Raw genomic sequence first — 19,086 nt, 5'->3', positions numbered from 1 at the left:
AAAGAATTTTCAATGATTGAACACTGTGAGAGTTTTCCATGTAACTTCAGAAAGAGTCCAAACAACTGACTTTGTAACAGGGCTTCTTCCTTTTTTTTTCTTCTTTGAGACAGAGCTTCCCAATGTAGCCCTGGCTGGCCTGGAACTCATTATGTAGTCCAGACTAGACTTGAACTCACAGAGATCCACCTTTTTCATTTTTGGTAACAAGATTGTTTTAGGGCCTGTATCTACAAAAAGGAAAAATAAAAGAAATGATACCAAAGTTTTTACCATACAGTAATCAATAAATGCGGTAATGAGAAGCACCCATACGGATGTAAGAAATATTTAGAGATACATTTTTATTTTATTTTTATTAGTCATTTAATAGAATCTGGAATGTAAACATGTTACTTTGATCAGTTCTATTCTACTAAAATAGAAATGTTCAAACAGTTACGTCCATACCAAGTAATCCTTGTAAGTACAGAACATTTTAAATTTTTGTTTTCAATTATACTTTTGTGTGTTGTGAACACGCACATACAAGCGTGCATGTATTTGTGTGTGTGTGTGTGTGTGTGTGTGTGTGTGTGTGTGTGTGTTTAGGGTCATGCATGTACTGTATAAGCCTAAGGACAACTTGAGGGAATCTGTTCTTCCTTCCATATGGTGGGACCAGGAAATGGAACTCAGGTCATCAGGTTTGACTACAAGTGCCCTTATATGCTGAACCATCTCATTGGCTGAAACAGTAAGTTTATACTATTTTCTTATACAAATAGAACATGATTCCATAAAAGAATTTGAAACATAGATATGAATTATATAAAAATAAAAATCTAGGGGCTGGAGAGATTGTGCAATGGTTAAGAGCACTGGCTGAGTGGGCAATATACAACATAAGTGCACTTACATACATGCAGGCAAAACACATAAAAATAAATCAAAAAATTTTTTTAAAGAATAAACATCTGGAAGATATGGAGGAAAGGGTTCAAATAAACAAGGAAATCTTTAAAACTTTTAGATTTTTATGTGCATGAATGTTTTTCTCACATGCATGTGCACCACGCATGTGCATGGTGCTCTAGGAAGACAAAAGAGAGCAAGGGGCACCTAGAACTGGAGTTACAGGTGGTTGTGAGCCAGGGTGGGTGTTGGGAACTGAACCTGGGTCCACTGCAAGGGCAGAAAGTGCTCTTAGCTGCTCAGCTATCTCTCCAACCCTAGGGAAACTTTTTTTCCAATATGTACTTTTTACTGAGGTTTGTATATTTCATAGACCTTAAACATCTTTAGAACCCCCCCCCATCTGTACCCTTCCATAAGTCCACCCACCAGATTTCATGTATTCTGTCATGTATGTTAAGGCCTATTGAGTCAAGTTTATGTAACAAGATGTTCCTCAATGTGATTCATCCACTGGAACCTGTTCAGTCTATCTAGTGTCACTCCCTTAAGAAGGACCAACTCTCTCTCTCACCCAGCAGTAATCAGCTGCCAACCCAGCTAAGGTTGGGGCCTCCTGTCCATTTCCCCAGTTTTACACTAGGTTTTTGTCTGAGTTTGCATGGGTCTTGTGCATGCTAGCACCATTGCTGTAAGTTCATTTGAGCAAGTTCCCAGAAGCCTAGAAGACTGTTTCCTTGTGGTCATCCACCATCCCTGGTTCTTACAGTCTGCCTCCTCTTCCACAATGGTTCCTGAGCCCTGGGTAGGTAAGGTTTAGTACATGAGTCCTATCCAGGGACTCACACTGTACAGTCTCTTGTTCTCTTTGGTCAGTTGTGGCCTTCTGTGTTCATCGTCCTTTGTTTCATGAGGAAATTGAGAGATACATTATTATTCTCTCTACCCCTGCTCCACTATGTTCCATGAGCCTTAGGTGTAGAGGTTGCATTGTAGATGTATCACTTAGGGCTGGGCATCTCACAGATACTTATTCTCTGTGTGTAACCAGTTGTGGAATTCTGTAATACTCCCCAACTTTTTCAAAAAAAAAAAAAAAAAAAAAGCTTTTTTAATGAGTGGAGACAGGTATACTTATCTGTAAATACAAGGATCCATATTTAGCATACAATAAGATATTACATTTGTCTAGGGATGTGACAGACATAGGGTTTTCTCTAGGATCCATGATCTCTCTACCACATGTATGTGGCTATGTTTACAGTACCATACATGAGTTCCCTCCCATTGAGAGGGCTTTAAATCCAATTAGAAAGCTGTTGATTACCAAGATAAAAGTACCTCTACGACATTGCTATAGTTTGCTGTGCTAGTCATTGTTCTGATTATTAGGCTTTAATGTTGGGGTTGGACTACCGATTGATGTTCTCCCTTAGCAGCTTGCATAGTATCCTCTAAAACTATGAGAGCTAGTCTTCAAGGAGGAGGCTTCCAGGTCAGTTCCAGCTCAATTACTCCAATTTCTGTGTCAAAAGGATGTCCTATCTTCAAAAATAGGGTCTCACCTTCAAGTTCTGGGAGGCAATAGAGTGCTGTGGCAATGGCCTGTGTTATTCTGGGAGTCTCTAGAACCACTCTGACCAACAACTGGAAGGGAAGTTTCTACTGTTCTGGTACTGTGTTTCTTGTTATATAGCCTTCAGCTACACACATGAACTCATATACAGATATTTTATGTATATTTTTCAGTAGGCTTTTGAACTAATGCATTTCCTTCTGATTTGCAAAAAACAGAATTTAATTTCTAATTCAAGAGCTGGCCTTTTTAACCAAATGGTGGCTGATGTAAAAACGCTAAATTGTTATCAGTTATACTTAAGTGTATGTTTAGCAATATCTATTTTTAAATGGAAACTTTTACAATATGCTCAATTTTTTCATTTTTATATTTTTATTTGTTCTTTGAAAATTTCATGCATGGGTACAATGTATTTTAATTATATCCACTGCCAAACTCTCTCCAGATACCCCACAACACTTCCTTAATTTCCTGTCCTCCTCTTTGTTTTCAAAATTATATCTTGAAACATATAGCCTAAACCTAAGAGGGACATCTCTAGCACCACAAGATTTGAAGGCTACACAGGTAAAACAGTTTGTCAGCCTCCACTGACTATCTCCTTGAAGAAGGCTTCTACTTACTTTTCCAGCCCTTATATGCAAATAGCTCCTAAGTTTGTAATGCAATTGGAATCATAGGGAACATCATTTCCTCTACTGCCCTAGCAATACACATTCCCAACTCCTAGTTCTGTTTTACACCACCAAGACAATTCCCATCCACACCCTCCAATTCCACTTTTCTCCCTCTATGAACAAGCTATAGGTCACCAGGTTATACTGTCCCCACATGTCACTATTTGCCCATGAGGACCAGCTTGGAGTCAGGTTCTGCTACCTGCCAATATGGTAAAAGAACAAAATAACACAATTGGGTGAAGTGTATAAACTAGATCTCAAGGGTTCCAAATTCAAAATCCAGTCCTGCATTTTCCCAATTTAAGCAACTTATATCATCTGTGGTCCAATTTCCTCCCATCTATAAAGTCAGCATTATAATCCACAGTGGCTAACTGAGATTTGACAAAAATGGGATAAGCTGATTCTCTTAAAACCCTTAAAGAACTGCTTAACATGTGGTGTTTCTACAGCAGCAACAGCACTACTACAGTTACTGCAGCTACTGTGATTACACCCTGCTCCAGATTTTCATTCTGTATGCTCAACTGCACACATTTATAAAGAGATCCTTCACCTCACAGATGTCAAGATAGTATTAGTTGGAAAGAACCAACAAGAATATCTGGGTATCACATCTGTCCCTGCCTAGAGGGGAAAAAAAATCTATCGAAAGTACAGGAGAGTTCATTTGAAACGCTCAGAAAAATCAAATGATATTAACAAAAAGACATGTGTGCAAGAGTATTTTAACTAGCAAGTAATCACACCCTCAGCTTTTCTGACTCTTCAGCCTTTGTAGTTCAAAGATAGGCAGGAAGAAAGGGAGGGAGGGAAAGAAGGGGAGGGAAGGATGGACCTGTAACAAGAAACACAAAGGGAGAAGAGAGCATTCCAGAGTCATTCTTTGTTTCCCCAGGCTTCTTTCCATTCCTTATCTAGACTCAAGAGACAATGCATAGGAAATAATTGGAAAAAGGAATTGCTTGTATTGGTGACCAAGGAGAACACCAGAAACTGGATGGGTCACACTTTTTATTTTTTAATATTTTATTATTTTTATTTTGTGTGTATGAGCGTACTGCCTGCATGTATGTGAGTGAACCCATGCCATGCAATGCCGCAGAGGTCAGAAAAGGGTGTCAGATTCCCCTGGAACAGGGGTTAAGGATGGTTCATAGCTGCCATGTGGGTGCTGGGAATCGAACCCGGGTCCTCTGCAAGAGCAGTCAGTGCTCTTAACCGCTGAGCAATCTCTCCAGCCCCCCCCTCCACTTTTTAAAATAAAGAGATTGATATGGACATAGCTGCTTGCTCCCCTCCAGACATTCAGTTACGGAAAGCCACCAAAGAGAGGCTCACAGTAGCAGCCCTAGAAAGGGTGAGCAGGCACGGCCTAGAAAGGGTGAGCAGGCACGAATATGACCACCAACGTTCCATTTCAGTGACTATAACAATGTTCTCAGCCATCTCAAAATAATCAGACCTTTGGGGAAAAAGGTTTTAATATGATTTATTTTTAATTATTTATGTATGTGGTTGGGAAAGGGATTGCATCTGAGTGCAGGCACCCACAGAAGCTAGAAGAGAAGAGGGCATGGGATCCCCTGGAACTAAAATTACAAATGCCTGTGAGCCATCATGTGGGTACTGGGAACTTAACTTGGGTCCTCTTGCAGAGAACCTATCAGCCATATGTATAGTGCCCAAGAAAGAAAGTTTTTTAAACAAATGAACTGGTGTAGTAAATATGATCCTATACCTACCCTTGAGGAAGGACCCTTTCATCTCCAAAAGTAATATGACTTTTTGTTGCAGTAAGTCTAAACCTCACTTGCACCTAAATATAAACAAGTGTCACATCCTAAGAGCAGGCTGTTACCATGCCACAGCACCCAAGCACAAGATATGCTAGGATCACCAGGATGTTTGTAAGTAATACAGTATCCTGGATCTCCAGAGAGTCTGGCTCAGCCAGGGGTAGATACCAAAAACTGCTTTCTTTTTAAACAAATTCCCAAGGAATTTTTGAGTATAGTGTAGTTTTACAACTTCCTGAAAGACATCCCTGGAATATCACTTGGTAAGTCCAAATAACACTCACTTTACCAACTCTGAGAAATTTTTGTTGGCAGGCTCTATCTCCACATGGCTGGAATCATGACTGTAAACTGCTTTGGATTTGAAACCTGGAAACAAGTGAAAGAACATCTTTCTCAGTTTGCACTCTCTGCTGAGGGGTCCCCAGTTAGCTGACTTGGAGAAAGTGAATATCACTCTCCTTGTTAGCAATCTTTCCCACCAAAAGGTTGAAGGCAAGGGTGGTTCAACCCCATTTTCATCCACCCTACAGCCAAAGGGTGGGTAGCAGACGAAGAGGCCAGGAGGGCATGATAGGGCCCCTAGAGCTGAATTCTTCCTAGGGTAGTTTATTGTATTTACTATAAATAATTTTATGAGGTCTGGGCCTGGTGGCACACACATTTTATGCCAATTGGGGAAGGCAGATCTCTGTGAGTTCAAGGACAGCCTGTTCTACATAGCAAGTTCCAGGCCACTGAAGGCTACACAGTAAGACCCTGTCTCAAAAGAAAAAAAAAAGTACAAATGCACAGTTCTTATAACTTTATGATACCATTTCTTAATACTGATATTAATACATGGGGTTTTGGGGGTGGGGGATTGTTTTGGTTTTTTCTTTTTTTTTGGTCTTTTTGAGACAGGGTCTCCCAGTATCCCCAGCTGTCCTGGAACTTGCTATGTAGACCAGGCTGGCCTTGAACTCACACAGATCCACCAGCCTCTGTCTCCTAAGTGCTGGGATTAAAGGTGTGCATCACCACACCTGGCTAATACATATATTGTTGGATATTTGTGTTCCTTTAAAAAAAAAATCAAGAGAGTAAAGGATACTTCTTTAGAAAAATACTTCATTGACAAGATGGGTCATATTTAATGTCTGTTACTAAAAGACAATATAAAATCAACGAAGTTCAGGCTAATTCCAAGATGTTTTTATGAAAAGGTACCTAAGAAAAGGTTTCCACTTGGAGCATAGGTAAGGAAAGCACTCTAATAAGTTAAAACACCCCTTTGCTATCTTTGGTGAGGGGACAGTGCACCTGGATTTACCCAAACCTCCCACCCCAAATACATTGCTGAGTTTATTGGATGAGCATATGTTCCAAAGCTCAATGTCTTTTATAGGGGTAAGCAAATTGGCATGATGGCAGACCTTACTATCGTGGAGCCTTTGACCAACTCACTGTGTCCTTCTGAAAGACATCACACTGCATCCTTCAATCTAAGTACAACATTCACTTGTTACATAAGATAGATACTTCATGCTATCAGTGTTGAGTATCATTGTCACTGTCTGGGAAGTATAAAATGCATATATGTGACAGTCATGTATGAATATTTAATATGTACAACAAAGTTTGGGTAAACAGAAAAACTGACTTTTTGCCAAATACAAACATTTATAGCTTATGGGCTGGAGAGATGGCTCAGCAGTTAAGAGCATTGACTGCTCTTGCAGAAGACCCAGGTTTGAATCCCAGCACCCACATGGCAGCTAACAACCTTCCCTAATGCCAGTTTCAAGGGATCCAACACCCTCTTCAGACCTCCACAGTAATTACATGAGATGGGTGCACTTACATACATGCAGACATTACACTCAACCACATAAAAAATAAAATATTTTTTTAGCCAGGCACAGGTGCACACACCTTTAATTCCAGCACTTGGGAGGCAGAGGCAGGCAGATCTCTCTGAGTTCAAGGCCAGCCTGGTCTACATAGCGAGTTCTGGGTCAGCTGGAGCTACAGGGAGACCCTGTCTCAAAAAAGACAAATAAATAAATATTTTAAAAAATAAATATTTTTTAAATTTTTATAACAAAAAGAATACCAAGGACAGTAACTGGGTCTATTAACCCAACTAGTTTTTATGTCAGACAAAGCAAAGTAACTCCCTGTGCCCTCAGGTTCATCAGCTATAAAATGAGTGAGAGTTGGATAATAAGATTCTTAAGAGCTAACTCTGGGATTCTGTATTCTTCAAGCGGTCTCAACTCAAGTCTTGCTTTCTAAATCAACAAGATGAAACATACCGCAAGGTTTAGGGAGAAATTCATTATTATCTATTTATCCCTGCTGTGTGTTGAAGAATTTATAGGCCTGGGAGATAGCAAAACAATAACTATCATGTACAAGCTGAAGTGAGGAAAAAAATTCAGGAATAACATCTGGATATCCAGGCACCAGATCTTCAGAATACAGTGAGGAGAAGGTATGTAGTCATTGGAGGAGGGGGACACAACTGCTATTTTGGAAGACTTTCCATATGAAAATTATCAAAGGAAAGAAGTTATATTTATACATACTCAGTATGCATGATTTATACCAACGATGCTTTCATTTATTCAATACATATTTACTGAGCACCCACTGTAAGCCAAGAACTTGGAAAAGAAAAAAAAAGACAAGCAGTTCCTACATTTTGAAGGCAGATAAACAGAAGAGGAACCAGGTAAACTAAAACTAATTACCACAAATGTGATGGCTGCTGCACAAAGGAAATATATACAAGGTGATCCCAGAAAACTTATTAGTGCAAGGAGCTGGAACTGGAAAGTCCTAAAGACTTTCCTCAGTGAATAGTATTCTATCTGAGTTTGTAAGGACTGTGAGATGAGAGTGCTGCATGCTCTCAGGAAGGAGTAGTCAACGCCTTTGATCTTGTGATGGTTAATCTTGAGGATCCACTTGACAGGGACTTAGACTCACCTTTGGGTATGTGTATGAGGGAGTTTCCAGAAAGGTTTAACTAAGCGGGGAAGTCCCACCTTGTATGTGGAAGGCACCAACTTATGGGCTAGGGTGTCAGATGAATACAAAGGGAGAAAGCAAGTAGAACATGAACATTCATCTCCTCTAATGTGATGGGCTCCTGCTGCCATGCCTTCCTGATAATGATGGACTGGATGCCCTTCCATCATTTGCTCCTGTAAGACATGTTGTCACAGCTACCAAATTTTTCATCTGGAAACAGAAACACTTTAAATAATTTGTTTGATTTGTCAAATTTTATAACTGAAAGCCAGGCATGGTGGCACATACCTATAATTCCATCATTCCTCATAGACGCAAGAGGATCAGAAGTTCAGCATCAGCTACATAGCAAGTTTGATGTCAGCCTGGGTTACATGAAACCTGTCTCAAAAAGGGGGAGAGGAGGAGGGGAAAAACAAAACAAAAGAAAATTATTACTGAAAAATGGGGGCACAGAAGCCATGCATTCAGTTTATGTAAGGAGAGAGGTAGAATTAAGAAAATTCACACTACAAGAGAAATACAAAATACATTTAAGAAGGAAATTGCTGGCACACTTAATATTCTTTTTCCTCATAAAAACAGCAATCAAAAAACTCATTCTTAATTCTGAAAACTATCCCTAAAATAATTAATCTCAAAAATAAATCAGTGTAATTAAAACTTTTCTACGAGAAAATTCCAGTCTTTTCCAGAGACCACCTGGGCAGACTCATTCTTGTATGCTAATGATAGCTGGTTTTAATCAACATCTTTGTAAAAAAGAAAAAAAAAAAGGAAAAAAAAATCACTGCATTCTAGTTGACAATTTGTGTTCCAAGTTTCCCTTCCAAAGTTGTCTTTAAAGTCCAAGGCAAATAAAAACCACCACCCATAGTTGCTTACAAAACTGACAAAGGATCCTTGACGCCAAGAGACCTAGTTGGCATCAGTGATCCAAGTACTTTATGAAAATCTCCACATGACTGAATTTTTAAGTATAAAACTTTAGTTTACATTCACAAATCTGTTTGATCTCTGCAGTTGCAAAACCATATGGGACACAGAAAAACAAATTATCTCTGCTTATGAAATAAGAACCTTCTGTAGGCTTCAGCACAGACCAACAACTACGACTGTCCTGCTTGCTGCATATCACTATAATTATCTTTCTCTGATCTTTTTTGAAGAATGTGAAATTTTGGTTTGGGTTTGTTTTTGTGTTGGGGGTGGGTTAGAGACAAGCAGTGCAGACAATCTCAGTTGGCAGATGAGAGAATTCTAAGCACAACCTCGGACACAAGAATTTCAATAGTCTATGAATATTTTATGTGGAATATTTTTCTTATTTTACTTAATGAAATTTACTGCTGAGAAGATAGATATACAAAGCCATGCATGTCGATATTTACAATGTAGCAAGGAGTAAAGTTTGTAAGAAGATATGTGTTCTCATACTAAAAGGCTCTACAGCTTGGGGGGGGCGGTAGTTTCTTAATATGTGAAATATTTCCTGTCACAGGCCAGGTGTGGTGGCACATGCCTTTAGTCCTAGCACTTGTGAGGCAGAGGCAGGTGGATCTCTGTCAGTTCAAGACCAGCCTGCGTTACACGTTACACAGTCAGTTCAGGTCAGCTGGGACTACAGAGAGACCCTGTCTCAAAAGAACAACAACCAAAAAAAAAAACAACAAAAATATGGCCTGGCAATAGAAAGTAAATTGTTTAAAATGTGGATGAATTTAGCCATCCCTGCTTTCCCAAATAACTAACCCACTAATGCCACACACATGTAAAAAGTTCTTAGGTAATTTGCACTTTCAAAATCAAAAGACTAGCCTATCTCTCAAGTAATATGCAATGGGGTATAAATTTTTCTTTGTAAAACTAAAAGGATTTTAGAAAATATTTCAAAAATATACAATCTTTCAAAGGAATCTCTTAGGACTGGCAAAGATGATCTATTCCTCAGAAATTTTGGATAAACAGAAGTGCTGCAGAAGCACAACAAAGAAACTGTAAACGCTAGTGATGTGTAAAGAAGGAAAGCTAAAACATCCTTTTAAATTTTGTATTTAGCATGTGTGTGCATGAAAGCATGCCATCATTCTCTCCTCTCCCATGGGTCCCTCTAGGGATCAAACTCAGGATGTCAGGCAAGTGCTTTTGCCCTCTGGACCATTTCACCAGCCTAGAATTAAACTTTTTTTAATGATCAAAGTAGTCATTCTCATTCTCTCTCTCACATATACATATATATATATATATATATATATGCACATATATAAATAAATTGTTACTTTTTTTTTGACACGGGGTCTCCTCGTGGCCTCAGCTGCTCTGGAGCTGCCTATGAAGACCAGGCTGGCATCCATCTCAGAGATCCACTTCCTCTGCCTCCCAAGTGCTGGGATTAAAGGCATGAGTCACCACACCTGGCTCAAAGGATCCCTCCTTTACTATATACTACTGTTATATATTGAGAGTATCTTAGTGGTTGATTGGGAAAAGAAAAGTTTTCATTCAGATTTTTTAAGACAATATTCTTTTTTCTTTGTGTGTTTTGTTTTGAGACAGGGTCTTCCAGCTGGCCTGGACCTCACTATGTGGGGCCTAGATTTCACAGACTTCCACCTGCCTCTGCCTTCTGAGTGCTTCGATTAAAGGCATGAGCCACTACACCTGGTTTAAGACAATATTCTTAAGAATAGTGGCCTCAGGGGGCTGAACACATGGTTCAGTGGTTAAGAGCAATGACGGCTCTTGTAGAGGACCCCGGTTCAATTCCCAGCACCCACGTGGTGGCTAACAACCATCCATAACTCCAGTTCCAGGGCATCCAACACCCTCTTCTGACCTTTGAGGGCACTGCATGACACGGGGTGCACTTACACACATGCAGGCTCATGCACATAAAATTTTAAAATATACATTTTTTTAAAAAAGAATAAGTTTGGCCTTTAATCCCAGCATTTGGGAGGTGGAGGCAGAGGCAAGGCAGATCTCTGTGAGTTCAAGGCCAGCCTGGTTTACATAGTGAGTTCCAGGACAGCTGGGGATACAGGGAGACCATGTCTCAAAAGAAAAAAAAAAAAAAAGAATAATTTTGGGGCTGGAGAGATGGCTCGGCGGTTAAGAGCAATGATTTCTCTTGCAGAGCACCCGGGTTTGATTTCCAGCACCCACATGGTGGCTACAAATCATCCTCAAATCCAGTTCCAGGGGAATCTGAAGCCCTCTTCTGACCTCCATGGCATTGCACAACATGAGTGCATTCACATACATGCAGGCAATACACTCATACACATAAAACAAACAAAAAAATGTTAAAAAAAAAAAAAAGAGTAAGTGCTTCCCTAAAGCTTTATGTGATGGAACAGGTAATATGGTAGGTTCTTCTCTGAAGAAATGGTTTAAAGTCACAACTAATAAGAAGCACAGGATTGCAAAAGGATTGAGTCACCGAAGTGTTCTGTGCTTACTGAACTTACACTGTGCCTGAACCAGGACCTTCCAGCATTCCACACCTACCCAGTCGCAGCTCAGAGCCCAGTTAGCATGGAGCAGGTATCCCAGAAGCCAAAGCTGAGCAGCCCAGTCACTGCTCAGAGCCAGCACAGACTGGGGAAAACTTCCGGGAGCAAACCAGGCGGATCTTAAGAAAGAAATTTTATCCCTTCAGCTGTGATCACCTTCTAGCTTAAATCCCTTTAAAACATACAGATTACAAAAGTGCAGTCCTGGGGAAACCAGTTGCATATCACTAAGGAATAGTAGTAATGGGTTTGCCTGGAATCCAACCTGATAATTTCTAACATCCTTATACTTTTTTCACAGATCACTTGCTATGCCCTGGCAAACTATAATGGAGAACACCTTTTAGTCACTCATTATCTAATTGTCCATAAGCCAAGATCCCTACTGAAGAAGGGCTGGAATTATATATTTGGCAAATAATAATGAAGACAGACTTTTCCTTTTCTTTTCTTTTAGTTGGCAGGCTTTCCAGATAAAGCAACCTAAATACATTTCTGAATTCTTTAGGTTTTCAACAAAGGTCTACAGGGACATCAGAAATAAAAATCTTTAGGTGCTAAGAGGAACCGTATATGGAACCCAAATGATATTTTTTTTTTTTTTTTTTTGAGAAAGGGTCTCATTACATTGCCTTGGTTGGCTGGTGGGACTTGCTATGTAGACCAGGATGGCCTTGAACTCACCAAGATTCACCTGCCTCTGCCTCCTAAGTGCTGGGATTAAAGATGTGTGCCACACCACCTGGCTTTTTTTAAAATTGGGGGCTGGGGGAGGCATGTGTATGTGAGTGCAAGTAGGCATTCCTTCTTCCTGGAGTTTGTGCCTTTGTGCCCAGCCAAGTGATTTGGGGTTTTGCTAGGTTTTGTTTTTGCTTTGTCCCTTTCCCTCCTTTTTCTCACAGTGAAGGCCTCCTCTAATTTCTTGGCTACAGAGAGAACAAAAGATTGTCAGGCCTATAGATTTCTGTTCTTGACCTTCTTTATGTGGTAAAGATGTTGGCACACAATACCTCCACATGAAAACCAAAAAATGTCAGCTACAGGAATGACAAAAAGGAACCCATCAAGAGCAGAAAAAGAATCACCCTGAAGTTCTTATTACCCAAGCTGGGATATAACAAAGCAGTTTTAAATGAATGAATGGATGGATGGATGGATGGATGGATGGATGGATGGATGGATGGATGAATGAACGAACGAACGAATGAATTAATGAACAAACATATGCACTGGAATAGATTAGCCAGCAAAATGTATACCACAGCATTTTTACAGCAGCATGATGGAATTTCATGTTTTGAAAAATGAGACACTGACTGAGATGCATTTAGCCAAATATTCTGATCTGTCATCATTCCAAATATATGGGACCATCTTTCAGCAAACAAATTAGCAGGTAATGTATCAGCTCTGAGCGCACACCCTTCCCTGGAAACTCTATACAGAGTAATCAAATCTGGCAGTTACTGAGTGTAAAATGTTAAACACTACTAACTTCACTTGAGCAAAAGTCTCTTGTTATCAATCAGAAGTAGGGTGTCATAAAAAGCTTTATGCACCGAAATTCTTTCCAGGAAGGAAGAACAAGGAGACAGCAAATAAATCAGCCTCACACTTTTATTCTATCACAGAGAAAAAGAGGGAGAAATCTTGGACAATAAATCACTACAGTGTTTGAGTATGCCTAGGAACAGGTGAGCAAGTCCTAAATTTGAGAAAATTACAAACTGAAAGGGAAAAAAAGCAGCTCTTTCTCCAGCTTGCCACGCAAAATACATACTTCTCCCAATACAGTAAGAGTTGCAAAAGTTAGCTAGTCTCAGGTCCTCCAAAACAATGTCACCCATCTCTGAGATTCTGATTTCAACAACAACCAACTAGTTTCTGAGGGCAAAGAGGAAGCAAAGTTCTTAACTCATTAAAGTCTGCCAATTAGTTCCATAACTGCCACATTAAAAAACTATGGCCATTTATCCACTGAAAGTAGATCAAAAAGTGAACTCTCTTAAACGCCTATTAAATAGTATTTCAAGCATCACTGACCAAGGTCAAATCTGAACCAACATGAAAACTTCTAATTCCTATCACTAATTCCTTGAGCCATCTATTCCTCAAATAGACAACGGGAAGAAAATACTGCACAGGACATGTGACATTTAATATGACAACTTTCTACACAAAATTCAGTTTACATACCCACCATTTACCTACGAAAAGTTAGAGAATTAAAATTATCTGGCAATCTTCAGAAATGTTATCACTGTAGTACCAACACGTAGAGTGAATAAACACAGTACTTAATTCCACATAAATTAGGTAGGGCCTCTATTTACTGCCCAATCATGTATTTTTTCCTGGTTCTGAGTTTTCGCCCCTCAAATGGAAGAACATAAGAAGAGCTTGTTTTCCACACTCATTTTCAATTGGAAAAATTATCTTCATAGTTTGCCATTGGTCAGTCTGCACAATGATCAAGCTCAGGAGCCACCACACTGAGAAATAATTGGGCTCAAGAGCTGGGAAAGATGAGGAGGACACTGTAAGATGCCATGCAACTGTGCCCTCAGTAGGGCACAAATACCACAAAAAAAAAAAAAAAAAAAAAAAAACAAGAAGGAAAGCTTTCAGTGTTCCCCTAGATTAAATAACCCAATAGTTCATTTTATAGGCTTCCTGCTATAAATACCATTCTGACACTCAAAATCCAATACAAGCTATGAGGTACCTTTACACATAATATAGTACTTCAAGTAAAAACCACAGTCCAGTCTGCCTGGCACTCACACCAGGAGTTGTAAAATTTTCCCAGGTTCACTAGAAACAAAGTCTTCAACTATGATACCTATGGTCATATACATTTTGATATTATAAATATCAAGACTGTAATACTGTATATGACAGAGGAGCAAGTATCTCTAAGATTCCTCATGGCAGCTCTGGATGCAAGAAAAAATAATGGGCGTCATTATATGTGTCAGAAGCCCATTATATGTGTCAAATGGGCATAGGCCCATCTAAGATCTGAAGGAGGGAAGGACTACACAGCATCTGATTACATGGCTCCAGGTGATAGATTAAATTACATGACCAATAACTGGTCAACACATGAATACTAAGGTGCAGCAACACATCCATCTTGTTAGGAAAAGAACACCCAAAAAAATGACCAGAGAGAGAGAGAGATTCACTCAGGACTCTAGTAGTCTGCTATGTCCCTGATCAAAGGCAGTCCTGAGAACTATCTTCAAGGTATATCCCAGCAACTGCTAGTTCAAACTATGTTAGAAAATGTGTAAACTTATTTTAGGGGGGGAAAAAGAGCAGTAATTTTAAGATATGACCAAAAGAAGAGAAAATATTATCATGCAAAGGCTAAAGAAATTTTTAACAGTTAGACAGTAAGACACTGTTGGTCTTCTCTCCAAGCATGCAAATTAAACTAAAAGGAGTTGAAGGGACTACAAACTTGGTAGACTTTCTGACAGAAGTCAGCGAACCGATCAACATATAACTCAACTCAGAAATACAAATTCTTCATCTTTTTAAACTTTTTTTTTTGTCTTTTTGAGACAGGGTCTCCCTGTAGCCCCAGCTGTCCTAGAACTCACTATGTAGACCAGGCTAGCCTCGAACTCACAGAGATCCACTTGCCTCTGCCTCCCAAGTGCTGGGATTAAAGGTGTGCGCCACCATGCCCAGCCCTTTTTAAACTTTTTTGAAGGTATTTTTTTGAAGTTTTTTTGCAACTAGGCTGTCCTAGTTGCAATCTCAAGGTTACCAACTGACAGTCACACCATGCAATAACAGATCTAAACATAAAATGACATAGAAAAGTATTCTAGTTCAAACTCCATTTTAGTAAATCTTCAGACTTCATCATTGAACTTAGAATTAAATCAGTTCATCTTTACTAGTCTGCCTTATCTTTGCCAGGACCCAAGAAAGTATAACTTCAAGATTTGACTCAATGTGATCAATAAAATAGCCTTGCCTATATTATCATCATTACCTAGATTTACAGAATGAACCCAAGGACCAAGACACTCTGTTTCCAATAGTAACATTTTTTAGGTAATATTTCTTTTAATTCCTTGAGAATTTCATAAATGTCATTTGATCATGTTTAACCCCCTTATCTCATCTCAGATGTATCCCCATCTTCCTAGCCCCCCCCAAAACTTCATGTCCTTTTTTATTGTTTCTTAAGCCCATCAAGTCTAATTTGTGTTCTTCAAATACTCTTGGGTTTGAGTCCATCCCCCGGAGTGTTGCCAGCCCACCCAAGCTCACACGCTTAAAAAAAAACCTGACTTTCCAACTCCCAGTAGCTATCAATTGCCAACAGCACCTCAGCTAGGGTATGGTTTCATGCCTACCTCTCCCCTCCATGCTAGGATTTTGTCTGGCTTGAGTTGGCACAGGTCTTCTTCATGCTGTCACAAACACTGAGTTCGTATGTGTAATTGCCCTGTTGTGTCCAGAAAACTTTTCTTTTTTGAGCTAGGATTTCACTATGTAACTTTTGCCTCCCAAGTGTTATGCTTAAAGGTATGCACCGCACGTAGTGAAAACGTATCTGTTCTAGCTCGTTTTTCCATTGCTGTGACAAAACACTCTAACCACTACCAACTTGGGGAGGAAAGGGTTTATTATTTGTCTTACATCTCCCAGGTTCATCAGGGAGCCCAAGATAGGAACTCGGGGCAAAAACCTGGAGATAGGAGCTGGAGCACAGGCCATGGAGGAACGCTGCTTACTGGCTTGCTCCCTGGCCCCTGCTCAGCCTGCTTTCTTATGCAACACAGGCCCACCTGCCCAGGGGTGGCACCACTCACAGTGGGCTGGGCCCTCCCACATCACTCATCAATCAAGAAGATACCCCACAGACCAGACCACAGGCAAGTCCTATGGAAGCAATTCCCCAACTGAAGCTCCCTCAACCCAGGTGTGTCAAGTTAACACTAAAGCTATCCAGCACAGTATCTTTTAATGAACAAACTGGCATATATGTTAACCAAGAATTCAGCTAAGAATCAAGAAGACTACACAGACCAAAACATGACTTCTAGTCTGGAAAACAGCTCTTTATCCTGTTGGCAGTGGAGGGACAGAGTTCACAAACATCACTCACCACCCAATTCCCAAACCCCCGCCCAAAAAAAATCCTTCCATTCCCCACCAAGAGGTATTTCAGAAACAAGATGTTGACTTGCAGTCCTGATTCTATGACTGACATTTCCAAAGTAAGAAACTTTAGCTAAGAAGAGTTAGATATAGTAATGAGCAACAAACACTTAAATATATCCTTAAGTAACAGAGGAGGTATGTGATTGAAACTGTAATAAATAACATTTTAAAAGTATATGGCACTGAGGTACTTTCTGGATTAAATGGTAAGATTCTAGGAATTACTTCCAAATTAATTTAGTTGGAAAGAGGACAGAATTGAGGTTTGAAGGCATTGATGACATGGGACTATAAGTTAGCAATTAGTGAAGCTTCAAATGGAAGCAATGGGGGTTACTACAATATCTACTTTTCTGAAATACTTTCATTTCCATGATAATGAGTGAGGGAAAATATGTAACAAAGTGTAAATATTAAATGACTTCTTGGTGGTGGAATTCAAGAAAATTTTATTTTGCTCTGTGAGCATTCCAACAAAAATATATCATTTTATGTTTAGAAAATACATGCAGGCTGGAGATGTAACTCAGATGGTAGAGTGTTTGCCTGGCATGGACAAATTCCTGGGTTTGAGCCACAGCACCAAATACACCAGGTATGTTGGTTGCAGGCCTGTAATCTTAGCAGTTGGGAGATTAAAGCAGGAGGATCAGGAGTTCAAGGTCATCTTTGATTACAAAGGCATTTTGAGGTTAGTCTGAACGGGCTACATGAGACCCTGTCTCAAACGAGCCAAAAGAAAAAAAAAAAAAAAAGGAAATACAGATATTTACCATGATAGTGCTACAAAACATTTCTGGTACATCCTGAATCACCACCACCACCCTCTAACCCAAACTAAGCAAGATCCACACTTCAAACTAGTGTGTCCTGAGACACACACACACACACCACCACCACCACCACCACCACCACCCCAACCCAAACTAAGCAAGATCCACACTTCAAACTGGTGTGTCCTGAGGCTCACACACACACACACACACAGAACCTACATAGTTTCACATGACGATACACCAAGTACAGAATGAAAAGAATCTAACAAAGAGATCCCAACAGAAAGTAAAACAAATAAATTCCTTTACCTGAAAGGAACTATCATCTGTTTAATTTTCCCTTTTAAATTTGATGGAGCCCTTGCTCTGCAGAAATAATTTGTCTGTATTTTCATCTAATCCTCTGGATAGTCCTGACAGGAAATACAAGTATTATCTGTACTTCAGAAATGAAATTGAGGTTCAGAGAGTTTAAACAGAATGAGTGGAGTTGGAGTGTGAATTCCAACCAAGAACTAAGAATCACGTCTTCGGCTTTGGGATGCAGAAAAGAAAAATAGAAAAGCAAGTTCTTACCTGGAAAAGGGAAAAAAATTAATCTACTTCAAAAAAACTCCTGAAGTAAAGCTATCCGTGGGCTTGGATTCCAATCTAACCTTTTGTGAGAGTGTTTACATGCCTTCTGCCCATTTCTAGAATCAAGGAAAATTGATTACAAGTGGAACATACCAACCAAAAAGAATTAAAAGTTCCATAAACATCTGTAAGATCAATGACAACAGCAAACACTTACAGCATTGTTCTACTCACTAACACCCTAAAGGAACTATTATTTTCATTTTACAAAAACTGACTTTTAGACCCACTAAATAGGGTCACTGCTTAAAAACTTGGTTCACTCCTGTTTAAAAATGGTTATATCCTTGACTGGTGAATTGGAGATGTGAAGAAGTAAAGGCAAGAGCAGTTAGCATTACAAGTTCTAGACAGAGAACCAGAAAAAAGGGCAAGTTTCAAATGTTCATATGAGAGTCCATTAGAATTTGCTGATGAGTGTTGCCAAAAGCATACCTCTATTTTTTTTTTTTTGGTCTGCCAAGGCTGGACTTGAGAGTGATGGACTCAGGATTTGTTTTCAGGAACTTTGATAGCTGTCAGAGTGGCTAAAATCAGTGTCACTTCCCCCTCAAAGGCATCTAGATAGGGGAGAAAACACATTTATCCATCATTTTAGAACAATAGTGGGTTGTCTCCCTTAGCTACAGGTGGGCACTACAGTACTGCAGACCAAGATTTGAAATCTTAATCTGAGCAGCACTTTCTGCTTAGAAACAAAATCATCGATGAGAAATAACTGTCTAACATTTTATATGGACATGGACTTAAGCCTAGTATCTGGGAAGCATAATCCCTTGAATTCTTAAAGAAATATACTGTTCACTTTAATTTTTGGTTATACTTTCCTTTTAGGTGTTTAAGACCATTCAGTTGGCCCAAATAAACCTATTTATTTTTACTCTTAAGGTCATTTGAGGATCTGTTCCTCAGGGGTTGAGTTATGCAATTTGGGAGTCTTTTAGATAGACCCACTGAAGGGGTACTCCAATTGCCTCACCCTGCATCCCTGTTCAGCATAGA

The 19,086-nt window shown here is 39.5% G+C and overlaps 1 protein-coding gene across 4 annotated transcripts in view; it reads right to left on the bottom strand.

The window, feature by feature from the left end:
- The window catches only part of Mllt3 (MLLT3 super elongation complex subunit), a 357,726-nt gene that overhangs the window by 282,174 nt on the left and 56,466 nt on the right, over window positions 1-19,086 (bottom strand). The gene's annotated exons all lie outside the window — the stretch shown is intronic.

Source organism: Nannospalax galili, unplaced genomic scaffold, assembly GCF_000622305.1.
Source record: "Nannospalax galili isolate Female #2095 unplaced genomic scaffold, S.galili_v1.0 scaffold1082, whole genome shotgun sequence".
In the NCBI taxonomy this organism is placed as follows: Eukaryota; Metazoa; Chordata; class Mammalia; order Rodentia; family Spalacidae; genus Nannospalax; species Nannospalax galili.
This window is presented reverse-complemented; position numbering and strand designations above follow the sequence as displayed.